The 12,252-nt window shown below is 49.0% G+C and overlaps 1 long non-coding RNA gene across 1 annotated transcript; it reads right to left on the reverse strand.

Annotated features, from left to right (window-relative positions):
* Nucleotides 1–7,328: 7,328 nt before the first annotated feature.
* On the reverse strand, nt 7,329–9,156 carry LOC119947578. Its single transcript, XR_005456507.1, has 2 exons — nt 9,078–9,156; nt 7,329–7,498 (listed from the first exon to the last, which is right to left on the reverse strand). It is a non-coding gene; the product is annotated as an uncharacterized LOC119947578 (long non-coding RNA).
* Nucleotides 9,157–12,252: the final 3,096 nt, after the last annotated feature.

Here is a 12,252-nt window from a genome sequence, read left to right on the forward strand (position 1 = left end):
GAACAGTGCTTTGCACATAGTGCTTAATAAATGCCATCATCGTCATCATTAGTAGTATCATTAACAAAATCAATAGAATAGTAAATACGTACAAGTATTTCACGTTATCACTGTTGAAAACACTCCAGCCTGCCAACTCCTTGCGAGCAGGGACCGTGTTTGCCAGCTCTGTTGTACCGTAGTCTCTCAAGTGCTTACTACAGGGCTCTGCACACGGGGAAGCATTCGATAGATACCGCTGATTGAATTCCGCCTGCAGGACGAAATCCGATCCACGATCTACCTGTTTCAGAAACCCACCATCGTCGGCTCCATCCAACGGCTGCCCGTCCATCTCCCCATCAAACGGAAACTCCTTGCCGTCGGCTTTCAAGCCCACTGATCTCCCCCTCACACGCTCACACGCTCGCACGCTCCGCTTCTAGTGCCAGTTTACTCGCCGGGCCCCGGTCTCATCTGTTTCTCCTCCGAACCCTCTCCCGCATCCCCTCCGTGACCTCCCTCGTCCTCCTCCTCCACCGTATACGCCAGACCACCACTCTCCCCACCTTCGAACCGCTCTTCCGGTCACATCTCTTCCCAAATAAGCCCTCCGGTCACGTCTCTTCCAAGAGCCTTCCCCGGATAAACCCTCCTTGCCCCTGTTCTCTCTCCCTGCCGCGTCATCTTCGCGCCCGGATCCGTGACCTCTGGGCATCTGATAGTCGCCTCAACTTCAACCCCGCGGCACGCAGGAACATATCTTTAGATTATATCTTATAAATTACGTATTTATATTAATGTCCGTCTCTCCTTCTATCAGTCAATCGATCGATCGCGTTTATTGAGCGCTCACTGTGTGCAGAGCACTGTACTAAGCGCTTGGGAAGTACGAGCTCGTTACGGGCGGGGAATGCTTAATAATAATAATATTTTAAATAATACATTATTATTAATGATAATAATAATAATAATGTTGGTATTTGTTCATTCATTCATTCATTCAATCGTATTTATTGAACGCTCACTGGGTGCAGAGCACTGTACTAAGCGCTTGGGACGTCCAAGTCGGCAACATATAGAGACGGTCCCTGCCCAACAACGGGCTCACAGTCTAGAAGGGGGAGACGGACAACGAAACAAAACCTGTGGACAGGTGTCAAGTCATCAGAATAAATAGAAGTAAAGCTAGATGCACATCATTAACAAAATAAATAGAATAGTAAATATGGACAAATTAGAATAGTAAATATGGACATTCGTTAAGCGCTTACTATGTGCCAAGCACTGTTCTAAGCGCTGGGGTAGATGCAGAGTTATCAGGTTGTCCCACGTGGGGCTCACGGTCTTAATCCCCATTTTCCAGATGAGGTCACTGAGGCCCAGAGAAGCGAAATGACCGGCCCATAGTCACACAGCCGACGAGTGGCGAGGCCGGGATTTGAACCCACGACCTCTGGCTCCCAAGCCCGGGCTCTTTCCACTAAGCCATGCTGTTGCCGCTGATCCTGTTGGGTTGTACTCTCCTGGGCGCTTAGTAGGGTCCCGCACATAGTAAGCGCTCAGCAAGTACCGCTGACTGATTGATTGAATGCTGAGAAACAGCTGACCGGCGTGGGCCGCGGCGGCTACCAAAATACCGCCGCCCCGCCCTGCGGTCTCTGTCGCCGTGAACGGCTTGTTCCGCTGAGCCCCTCCACGTATCGCACAGTGTGCCGCGCTCCAAGTCGGCGGGGAGGAGAGAGGGCGGCCGATGCCGTCCGAACTGCCCTGGCTCGGAACGATTCCTCGGCACGGGTTCTCGGGCATCCCGACGGGCCCGCCGTCCCGCGAGGAGCCGCAGAGCTTCCGAGCATCCAGCTGAGCGGCCAATTTTTGGCAGGGCTGGGACGACACAGTTCACGAGAAAAAAACCGAATAAAATAATGATATCTGTCAAGTGCTTACTTTGTGTCGGGCGCCGTACCAAGCGCTGGGGTAGATGCGAGCAAATCGGGTTGGTCGCGGTCCCCGTCCCCCATGGGGCTCACGGTCTTCATCCCCATTTTACAGACGAGTTAACTGAGGCACAGAGAAGTGAAATGGCTTGCCCAAGGCCACACGGCAGGCAAGTGGCGGAGCCGGGATGAGAACCCGCGGCCTTCCGTCTTCCAGGCCCGTGCCTATCCGCTTTCCTTGTATCTAGCTCAATCAATCGATCAATCGTATTTATTGAGCGCCTATTGTGAGCAGAGCACTGGACTAAGCGCTCGGGAAGTACAAGTTGACAACATATAGAGACGGTCCCTACCCAACAGTGGGCTCACAGTCTAGAAGCTCAAGACCAGAAGCAGCGTGGCTCAGTGGAAAGAGCGCGGGTTTTGGAGACAGAGGTCATGGGTTCAAATTCCGGCTCTGCCAACTGTCAGCTGTGTGACTTTGGGCAACTCACTTGATTTCTCCGGGCCTCAGTTGCCTCATCTGTAAAATAGTGATTAAGACTGTGAGCGGGACAACCTGATCACCTTGTTACCTCCCCAGTGCTCAGAACGGTGCTTTGCACATAGTAAGCGCTTAATAAATGCCATTATTATTATTATTATTGTTATGGAATAGAGAGCAAGAGAGTAGAGAAGCAGAGAGTCGGAGCAGAGTTAGGTGAGAATCTGGGGAAGAAGAAAAAAGTCAGGGAGAGGATGGCCCCAGCAGGACGGTACCAGAGCGGGGAAAGATAGAAGCCAATCAATCGCTCGTACTTATTGAGCGCTTACTGTGTGCAGCGCACTGTACTGAGCACCGTACGATACGGTCGGTAGACAGAAAGAGGTGGAGGCGGCGGGCCGGGCCGACTCGTGAGTTAGGGCCGGAAGGGCCGTCCCTCCACCCCTTCGGCGTGGAACCAACGCTTCTCGCAATGTCGCGCAACGGCGCGACGGGGACGCCGCCCCGCCCTTTGGCCCAAGAGCGTCTGGCCACTGAGCGAGGCCCCGACCCCCGCTCTTCGAGAGGAGCCGGGCAGTCGGTTTAGTTTATTAATAATACTACTAATAATGATGGCATTTATTAAGCGCTTACTACGCGCAAAGCCCTGCTCTAAGCGCCGGGGAGATTACAGGGAGATCGGGTCGTCCCACGGGGGGCTCCCGGTCTTCATCCCCATTTTCCAGACGAGGTCGCTGAGGCACAGAGAAGTTAGGTGCCTAGCCCAAAGTCACCCAGCTGACGAGTGGCGGGGCCGGGATTTGAACCCCTGACCTCTGACCCCCAAAGCCCGGGCTCTTTCCACTGGGCCACGCCACTTCTCTGGAACAGCCTGGCTCACTGCTCTCCGGAAGGGAGCCGTGCTTTTTTTGAGCAAAAGGAAGGAACGAGAGAGGAGGAGGGAAAGAGCAAAACAGCTCCAGATGCTGCAAACATCAGACATGATCACGCAATCAGGAACAGCTGTTCTGTGCCCATAACGTGGCCAGGACTACTGATCCCGCATCGACTGGGATTTTCCATCTCGCACACGTTCCTTGCCAAATTTCACCATCAGTGGAGCTTTCTTCTAATGCAACGGACAATTTTATACACACACACACACACACAATATCTTCATGCATCCCTTTGTAATTTTGCCTTCAATATTTGTGTAAGATTGCTGATACACCCGGAAAACTATTTTTTTTTTTATCTCACCATAACCATGTGCAGGAACGCTTAGAACAGTGCTAGGCACATAGTAAGCGCTTAACAAATACCAACATTATTATTATTATTAAGTAGCAAGCAAGCTTCCCTACTGTTGTCTACTCAACTCCCTTACCCTACTGTACTGTGTCTCCCGCTTCTAGACTGTGAGCCCGTTGTGGGGTAGGGATCGTCTCTGCTGCCAAATTGTACTTTCCAAGCGCTTAGTACAGCACTCCCTGCACAGGAAGCGCTCAGTCAATATGACGGAATGAATGAATGAATGTAGAGAAGCAGCGTGGCTCAGCGGAAAGAGTCCGGGCTTTGGAGTCCGAGGTCATGGGTTCCAGTCCCGGCTCTGCCCGTTGTCAGCTGTGTGGCTTTGGGCAAGCCACTTCACTTCTCTGGGCCTCAGTTACCTCATCTGCAAAATGGGGATGAAGACTGTGAGCCCACTGTGGGACAAGCTGATCACCTTGTAACCTCCCCGGCGCTTAGAACAGTGCTTTGCACAGAGTAAGCGCTTAATAAATGCCATTAAAAAACACTTTAAGTCTGACCTGGTTAGGTAGTTATTCAGTTTACAGCCTTTGTTAAGAGGTCGCTTAGGGTGGGATGGGAGTATGAGACTTTAAGCTCACTGTGGACAGGGAATTGTTATATTGTACTCTCCCAAGCGCTTAGTACAGTGTCTGCACACACTAAGTACTCAATAAATGTGACTGAATGAATGAATCATGCAATAATTTATTACTTGTAATCCAAGACATGAACTAAGAGCACGCTGATTTCCCAATCATAAAATAAAGCCAGTTTTTGTTCATTATTCCTATGACTAGCTGAGTCTGTAACGAGGAGATACGAGTGAAGGGTTTGGGCTAGGGAAGCAGCGTGGCTCAGTGGAAAGAGCCCGGGCTTTGGAGTCAGAGGTCGTGGGTTCAAATCCCGGCTCTGCTAACTGTCAGCTGGCTGACTTTGGGCAAGGCACTTCACTTCTCTGGGCCTCAGTTCCCTCATCTGTAAAATGGGGATGAAGACTGTGAGCCCTCCGTGGGACAACCTGATCCCCTTGTATCCCCCCCAACGCTTAGAACAGTGTTTTGCACATAGTAAGCACTTAACAAATACTATTATCATTACTATTTCTAGGTCCCACATTAGCCGGTTTATTTTTTACTAATCTGTCTCTTCCCATATTTTCTGATTCTGCCTCTTTCTCCATCTTAGTCATTTTCTTCCTGTCTCCTGACTGTCCCTTTATAGCATTTCCTGTCCCTTACGGACATAATCTTTGCGGGGATGAGCGCAGCTGGCTACCGCTCTAAGGAAAATGCCGTGTTTAGTGAGCCCTGATCATTTAAATTGGAGCTGGCTGTGACTAGCTATTTAGCCGCCCAGACCTAAAAGACGTATTCCACTGGTGTTGATTCCGGCAAAATTATGCCGTGGCTTTTTTCTCCCTTTAATCATTTCATTTACTTTTTAATACGCTGTTCATAACTGAAAACCTGGGTTCTTTTTTTTTCTTTTCTTCGTATTTTTCCTACTCTAAGCATACTTCAGATTTTGGAAATTTAAGGAAGTTTCTTATATGGGGTGCATGATGGCCAGTTCTCTGTCAGGCACAGAACAGTTTTGGTGGCTCCTGAATTATCCAGTGGGCCTCCATAGGGATATTTGAGTCTTATAATCAATTAACTGAGCCCCCTTTTTCCTCCCCTCCTCCCCATGCCCCCCGCCCTACCTCCTTCCCCTCCCCACAGCACCTGTATACATGTTTGTACAGATTTATTACTCTAATTATTTTACTTGTACAGATTTACTGTTCTATTTATTTTATTAGCGATGTGCATCTAGCTTTATTTCTATATGTTCTGACGACTTGACACCTGTCCACATATTTTGTTTCGTTGTCTGTCTCCCGCTTCTAGACCGTGAGCCCGTTGTTGGGTAGGGACCGTCGCTATTTGTTGCCGACTTGTACTTCCCAAGCGCTTAGTACAGTGCTCTGCACGCAGTAAGCGCTCAATAAATATGATTGAACGAATGAATGCGATTCCGTATTTTTCAATAACACAAACCGAAAGTGTCCACCCAAAAAGTTTAAGGAGCATGAGACGGTAATCCTTAAAACCTGGCTGAGGAATGTGCAGGAGAAGGATTCCCACAGAACAACCCAGACGCATGAAGGCATCTGCAATCAAAAAAAGCTAACGGGTCTTAAATCTGCCAGAAATTTGTTTCTATTAATGTCTGTCTAGACTAGAAGCTCATGGTGGGCAGGAAGCGTGTCCACTGACTCCGCTGTACTCTCCCAAGCGCTTAGTACAGCGCTCCGCACAGAGCAAGTGCTCAATAAACACCGCTGATGATTATGATGATAACAATAATACTAACGATGGCATTTATTAAGCGCTTACTATGTGCAAAGCACTGTTCTAAGCGCTGGAGAGGTTACAAGGTGATCAGGTTGTCCCATGGGGGGCTCACGGTCTTAATCCCCATTTTCCAGATGAGGGAACCGAGGCACAGAGAAGTGAAGTGCCCTGCCCAAAGTCACACAGCGGACAAGCGGCGGAGCTGGGATTTGAACCCATGACCTCTGACTCCAAAGCCCGGGCTCTTTCCACTGGGCCACGCCGCCTCTCTAAGCGCTTGGGAAGTACAAGTTAGCAACATACAGAGACCGTGAGCCCACTGTTGGGCAGGGACCGTCTCTCTATGTTGCCAACTTGTACTTCCCAAGCGCTTAGTCCAGTGCTCTGCACACAGGAAGCGCTCAATAAATACGGTTGATTGATTGATTGATTGATTGATTGAGACGGTCCCTACCCAACAACGGGCTCCCAGTCGAGAAGGGGGAGACGGACAACAAAACCAAACCTCCGGACAGGTGTCAAGTCATCAGAAAAAATAGAAGTAAAGCTAGATGCACATCATTAACAAAATAAATAGAATAGTACATATGTACAAGTAAAATAGATAGGATTAAAAAATCTGCACAAACATATATACAGGTGCTGTGGGGAGGGGAAGGAGGGATCCCCCCCGCCTTACCTCCTTCCCTTCCCCACAGCACCTGTATATATGTACATATGTTTGCACGTATTTATTACTCTATTTACTTATTTCACTTGTACAGATTCTATTTATTTTATTTTGTTAATATGTTTTGTTTTGTTGTCTGTCTCCCCCTTCTAGACTGTGAGCCCGCTGTTGGGTAGGGACCATCCATCTCTATATGTTGCCAACTTGTACTTCCCAAGCGCTTAGTCCAGTGCTCTGCACACAGTAAGCGCTCAATAAATACGACTGAATGAATGATAACGATGGCATTTATTAAGCGCTTACTATGTGCAAAGCACTGTTCTAAGTTCAGGAATGAATGTAAAAGGGGGCTCAGTCTGGGAAGGCCTCTTGGAGGAGGTACTCACATAGTAAGCGCTTAACAAATACCAGCATTATTATTATTATCATCATCATCATTAATCATCATTAATACTATTTATGGCGTGCCAAGTTTGCTCCAACCAGTCTGGTTAATACGGTCTACTAGCACTGTTCTAAGCGTTCCTCCACATGCTTATGGTGAGATAACAAAAAAATACTTTTCCGGGTGCATCAGCAATCTTACGCAAATAAACAAAAAATAAATAAACAAAAAAAAAATGACACAAAGGTACTCACATCCTCATCACTTGTATTCATTCATTCATTCAATCGTATTTATTGAGCGCTGCGTGCACAGCACTGTTTTAGTCATTTATATAATAGTTACATATTTATCTGTCCATCCAATTCTGTTTCTGTCTTGGGTGTCTGTCCTGTGTCTTGCTTATACTTGTTCTTCTTTCAACTTTCACTGTATCTGTTAAAAAAAAAAATTTGTTTTCCCCCAGTAGATTATTAATAATGATAATGCTGGTATTTGTTAAGCGCTTACTATGTGCAAAGCACTGTTCTAAGCGCTGGGGAGGTTACAAGGTGATCAGGTTGTCCCGCGGGGGGCTCACAGTCATAATCCCCATTTTCCAGATGAGGGAACTGAGGCCCAGAGAAGTGAAGCGATTTGCCCAAAGTCACACATTGTACATCTGGGGGCAGGCAACAAAGGCTGTGCTCTCCGAAGCGCTTAGCTCAGCGCTCAGTAGGAGCTCAATAAATGCCACTGAATGACTGACATAGAGCGAAGCAGCGTGGACTAGTGGATAGAGTACGGGCCTCGGAGTCAGAGGACCTGGGTTCTAATCCCAGCTCCCCCGCTTGTCTGCTGTGTGGCCCTGGGCAAGTCAGTTAACTTCTCTGTGCCTCAGTTATCTCATCTATAGTCGTTCATTCATTCAGTCGTATTTATTGAGCGCTTACTGTGCGCAGAGCACCGGACTAGGCGCTTGGGAAGCACAAAGAGACGGTCCCTACCCAACAACGGGCTCACAGTCTAGAAGACGGGCTCAAGCGGCTGAGAAGGTGAGCTCCGTGTGGGCCACGGCCTTTGTCCCACCTGATTATCTTGTAACTACCCCAGTGCTTAGCACAGTGCCTGGCAACAGATTAAGCACTTATACATCGTTAAAAACAATTCAGAAGTCACAGAGCGGTGAGGCAGCGTGGCTCAGTGGAAAGAGGCCGGGCTTGGGAGTCAGAGGGCAAGGGTTCGAATCCCGGCTCCACCGCTTGTCAGCTGTGTGACCTTGGGCAAGCCACCTAACTTCTCTGTGCCTCAGTTACCTCATCTGGAAAATGGGGGTGAAGACTGTGAGCCCCACCTGGGACAACCTGATTACCCTGATCTCCCCCAGCGCTTAGAACGGTGCTTGGCACATAGTAAGCGCTTAACAAATACCGACGTTATTATTATTAAGTGCTGCCCCAAGCACACCGCCAGGATGGCATTGGGGTATTTGCTAAGTGCTTACTAAGTGCCAAGCATTCATTCATTCAATCGTATTTATTGAGCGCTCACTGTGTGCAGAGCACTGCACTAAGCGCTTGGGAAGTCCAAGTTGGCAACATCTAGAGACGGTCCCTACCCAACAGCGGGCTCACAGGCTAGAAGGGGGAGACGGACAACAAAACAAAACATGGGGACAGGCGGCAAGTCGTCAGAACAAATAGAATTAAAGCTAGATGCACATCATTAACAAAATAAATAGAATAGTAGATATGTCCAAGTGAAATAGAGTAATAAATCTGGACAAACAGATATCCAGGAGCTGTGGGGAGGGGAAGGAGATAAGCTCTGGAATAGATACAAGATAGTCAGGTGGACACATTCCCTGTCCTCCGTGAGACTCGTAGTCTAAATAGGAGTGAAATGCCAAAGGAGCTTTCCTTTGAGGGCCACGGTCCGAGTTGGCCGAGGGAGGAGATACAGGAATAAACCATTTAACTGCCGTCAACCAGCATTCCCGGGCTGAGAAAAATCGGATACGAAACGTCTTACCCACCCTCAGGTGCTCGGAGCTGAAGCGAGTGGCTCTGGATTTGCGGAGTGTTCCTGATAATAATAACGATGGCATTTAGTAAGCGCTTCCTATGTGCAAAGCACCGCCCTAAGCGCTGGGGAGGTTACAAGGTGATCAGGTTGTCCCCCGGGGGGCTCGCCGTCTTCATCCCCATTTTACAGATGAGGTCACTGAGGATCAGAGAAGTTAAGAGGCTTGCCCAAAGTCACACAGCTGACAAGTGGCGGAGCTGGGATTTGAACCCATGACTTCTGACTCCAAAGCCCGGGCTCTTTCCGCCGAGCCACGCTGCTTCTGATCGTCCGGGCTCCCCCGCTTTAAGCCCATTTTGTCCGGTTCTAATCTCCCCTGGGCGGCCGAAAGGGAGAGGGAGGGGAGGAAACCACAGACATCATCATTAATACTATTTACGGCGTGCCAATTTTGCTCCAGCTAGTCCGGTTAATACGGTCTACAAGCACTGCCCATATTCTTATTGGCCGTCGAGCGGGCATGATGCCAGAGGGCTCCCCACCGGACATTAGGACGAAAGGTTTCTGATTCTTTTCTTTTTTTCCATGGTACTTGTTCAGCGCTTACTAGGTGTTCCGAGGTATTCGGGTTAGACCCGGTCCATGTCCCACATGGAGCTCACAGCCTTAATCCCCATTTTACAGTGAGATAACTGAGGTACGGTGAAATGACGTGACTTGCCCAAGGTCACACAGCAGACAAGCGGCAGGACGGGGATTAGAACCCAGGTCCTTCCGATTCCCGGGCTCGGGCTCTAGCCACCAGGTAAGGCTGCTTCTTGCTATGATGTTGTCATGAAGCTTCTTCCGTACGGTCTGCGTTCCCCCAGCTTGGCTCAGTGGAAAGAGCCCGGGCTTTGGAGTCCGAGGTCACGGGATCAAATCCCGGCTCCGCCACTTGTCAGCTGGGTGACTTTGGGCGGGTCACTTCACTTCTCTGGGCCTCAGTTCCCTCATCTGGAAAATGGGGATGAAGACTGGGAGCCCCCCGTGGGACAACCTCATCACCTTGTAACCTCCCCAGCGCTTAGAACAGTGCAAAGGCACATAGTAAGCGCTTAACCAATGCCATTATTATTATTATTCCACTATCTGATGAGTTCAGACAGCACTTTGGGATATATGAGTTTTAGCATTAATTCATTCAATCGTACTTACTGAGCGCTTACTGTGTGCAGTTGAAGGGGGGTAGAGAAAAGGGAGGGCGAGCAGAGGAAAAGGGGGGCTTCGTCTGGGAAAGGGGGGCCTCTTTGCACGATGGGCCCCATGGCCCAGCGGGAGCCTGCCTGGAAAGAAAGAGAGAGTGTAAGTGGCGCCGCGCAGACCGCTAATACTCTGATAAATCCTCCGCGCCGGTTCTTGGCCTTGACGACCCACGATAATAATAATAGTAATGGCATTTATTAAGCATTTACTATGTGCGAAGCACTGTTCGAAGCACTCGGGAAGTTACAAGGTGATCAGGTTGTCCCTCGGGGGGCTCACGGTCTTAATCCTCATTCAACAGATGAGGGAACTGAGGCCCAGACAAGTGAAGCGACCTGCCCAAAGTCACACAGCTGACAATTGGTAGAGCCGGGACTTGAACCCATGGCCTCCGACTGGGTGGAGGCTCATTCATGGCTCTGACCAGAGATTCCATCATCATCATCATCATCATCATCATCATCATCATCCGAATCATCACTGTAAAGTAGACCTTCTTTGAGCCCGCGGTGGGCAGGGATTGTCTCTATTTGTTGATGAATTGTAATAATAATGCTGGCATTTATTAAGCGCTTACTATATGCAAAGCACTGTTCTGAGCGCCGGGGAGATCACAAGGTGATCAGGTTGTCCCACGGCGGGGCTCACCGTCTTAATCCCCATCCAGCGCTTAGAACAGTGCTTTGCACATAGTAAGCGCTTAACAAATGCCATCATTATTATTATTTTACAGATGAGGTAACTGAGGCCCAGGGAAGTGAAGTGACTTGCCCAGAGTCACACAGCTGACAGTTGGCAGAGCCGGGATTTGAACCCATGACCTCCGTCCCCGAAGCCCGGGCTCTTTCCACTGAGCCACGCTGCTTCTCTTACTTCGGGAGGAAAATATTCGGTGGTGGTTGACGTGTTCACTGTTCCTGAGCTTTCCAGTTCTATATAGTCTAGTCATTTTTCTCCACATTTTAGTGATTATCACTGCGTATTGGGTCATCGGGTCGTTAAAGTGCTGCTGTTTTTGCATTTATGACTTAAGGTGCACCGAAGGAGCCTTATGGAAAGCCTCTTAGCCTCTATGGATTCTATTTAAGCACTTATTTCTTTACCTATCCGCTTTCCTTTTCCTTTTTCCTCCTATTTGTAAATGTTCGTCCCCCTTATTGGGTTATGTCTTTCACCTCGATTGCACTCTCTGAAGCGCTTAGTTCCGGAAGCAGTGCTTTGCAGAAAGGCAAGGTGGAGAAATTCAGCCAGAGAAGTAGTATTAAGGGCCTTCCGTATGCAGAGCATTGTACTAAGCGCTGAGGAAAGAAAAGGCCCTGATAATAATGACAATGATGATGATGATGGCATTTATTAAGCGCTTACTATGTGCAAAGCACTGTTCTAAGCGCTGGGGAGGTTCCAAGGTGATCAGGTTGTCCCACGGGGGGTTCACAGTCTTCATCCCCATTTTACAGATGAGGTAACCGAGGCCCAGAGAAGTTAAGTGACTTGCCCAAAGTCACACAGCTGACAATTGGCAGAGCTGGGATTTGAACCCGTGAGCATAATAATAATAATTAATCATAATGGCATTTGTTAAGCACTTACTACATGCAAAGCACTGTTCTAAGCGTTGGGGGGGGGATACAAGGTGATCAGGTTGTCCCACGTGAGGCTCACAGTCTTCATCCCCATTTTACAGATGAGGGAACTGAGGCTCAGAGAAGTTAAGTGACTTGCCCAAGGTCACACAGCCGACAGTTGGCGGAGCCGGCATTTGAACCCATGACCTCTGACTCCCAAGCCCGGGCTCTTCCCACCGAGCCACGCTGCTTCTCTAGTTCCCGGCTTCCACGCTCACAATCTTGAAGCGAGAAGGCTCGGGGGTCGGCAGCCGACAGACGTGAGAAGCAGCTTGGCCTTACTGAAAACAACACGGCCCCGGGAATCAGAGGACG

The sequence above is a fragment of the Tachyglossus aculeatus genome, chromosome X5 (genome assembly GCF_015852505.1).
Source record: "Tachyglossus aculeatus isolate mTacAcu1 chromosome X5, mTacAcu1.pri, whole genome shotgun sequence".
Classification (NCBI taxonomy): Eukaryota; Metazoa; Chordata; class Mammalia; order Monotremata; family Tachyglossidae; genus Tachyglossus; species Tachyglossus aculeatus.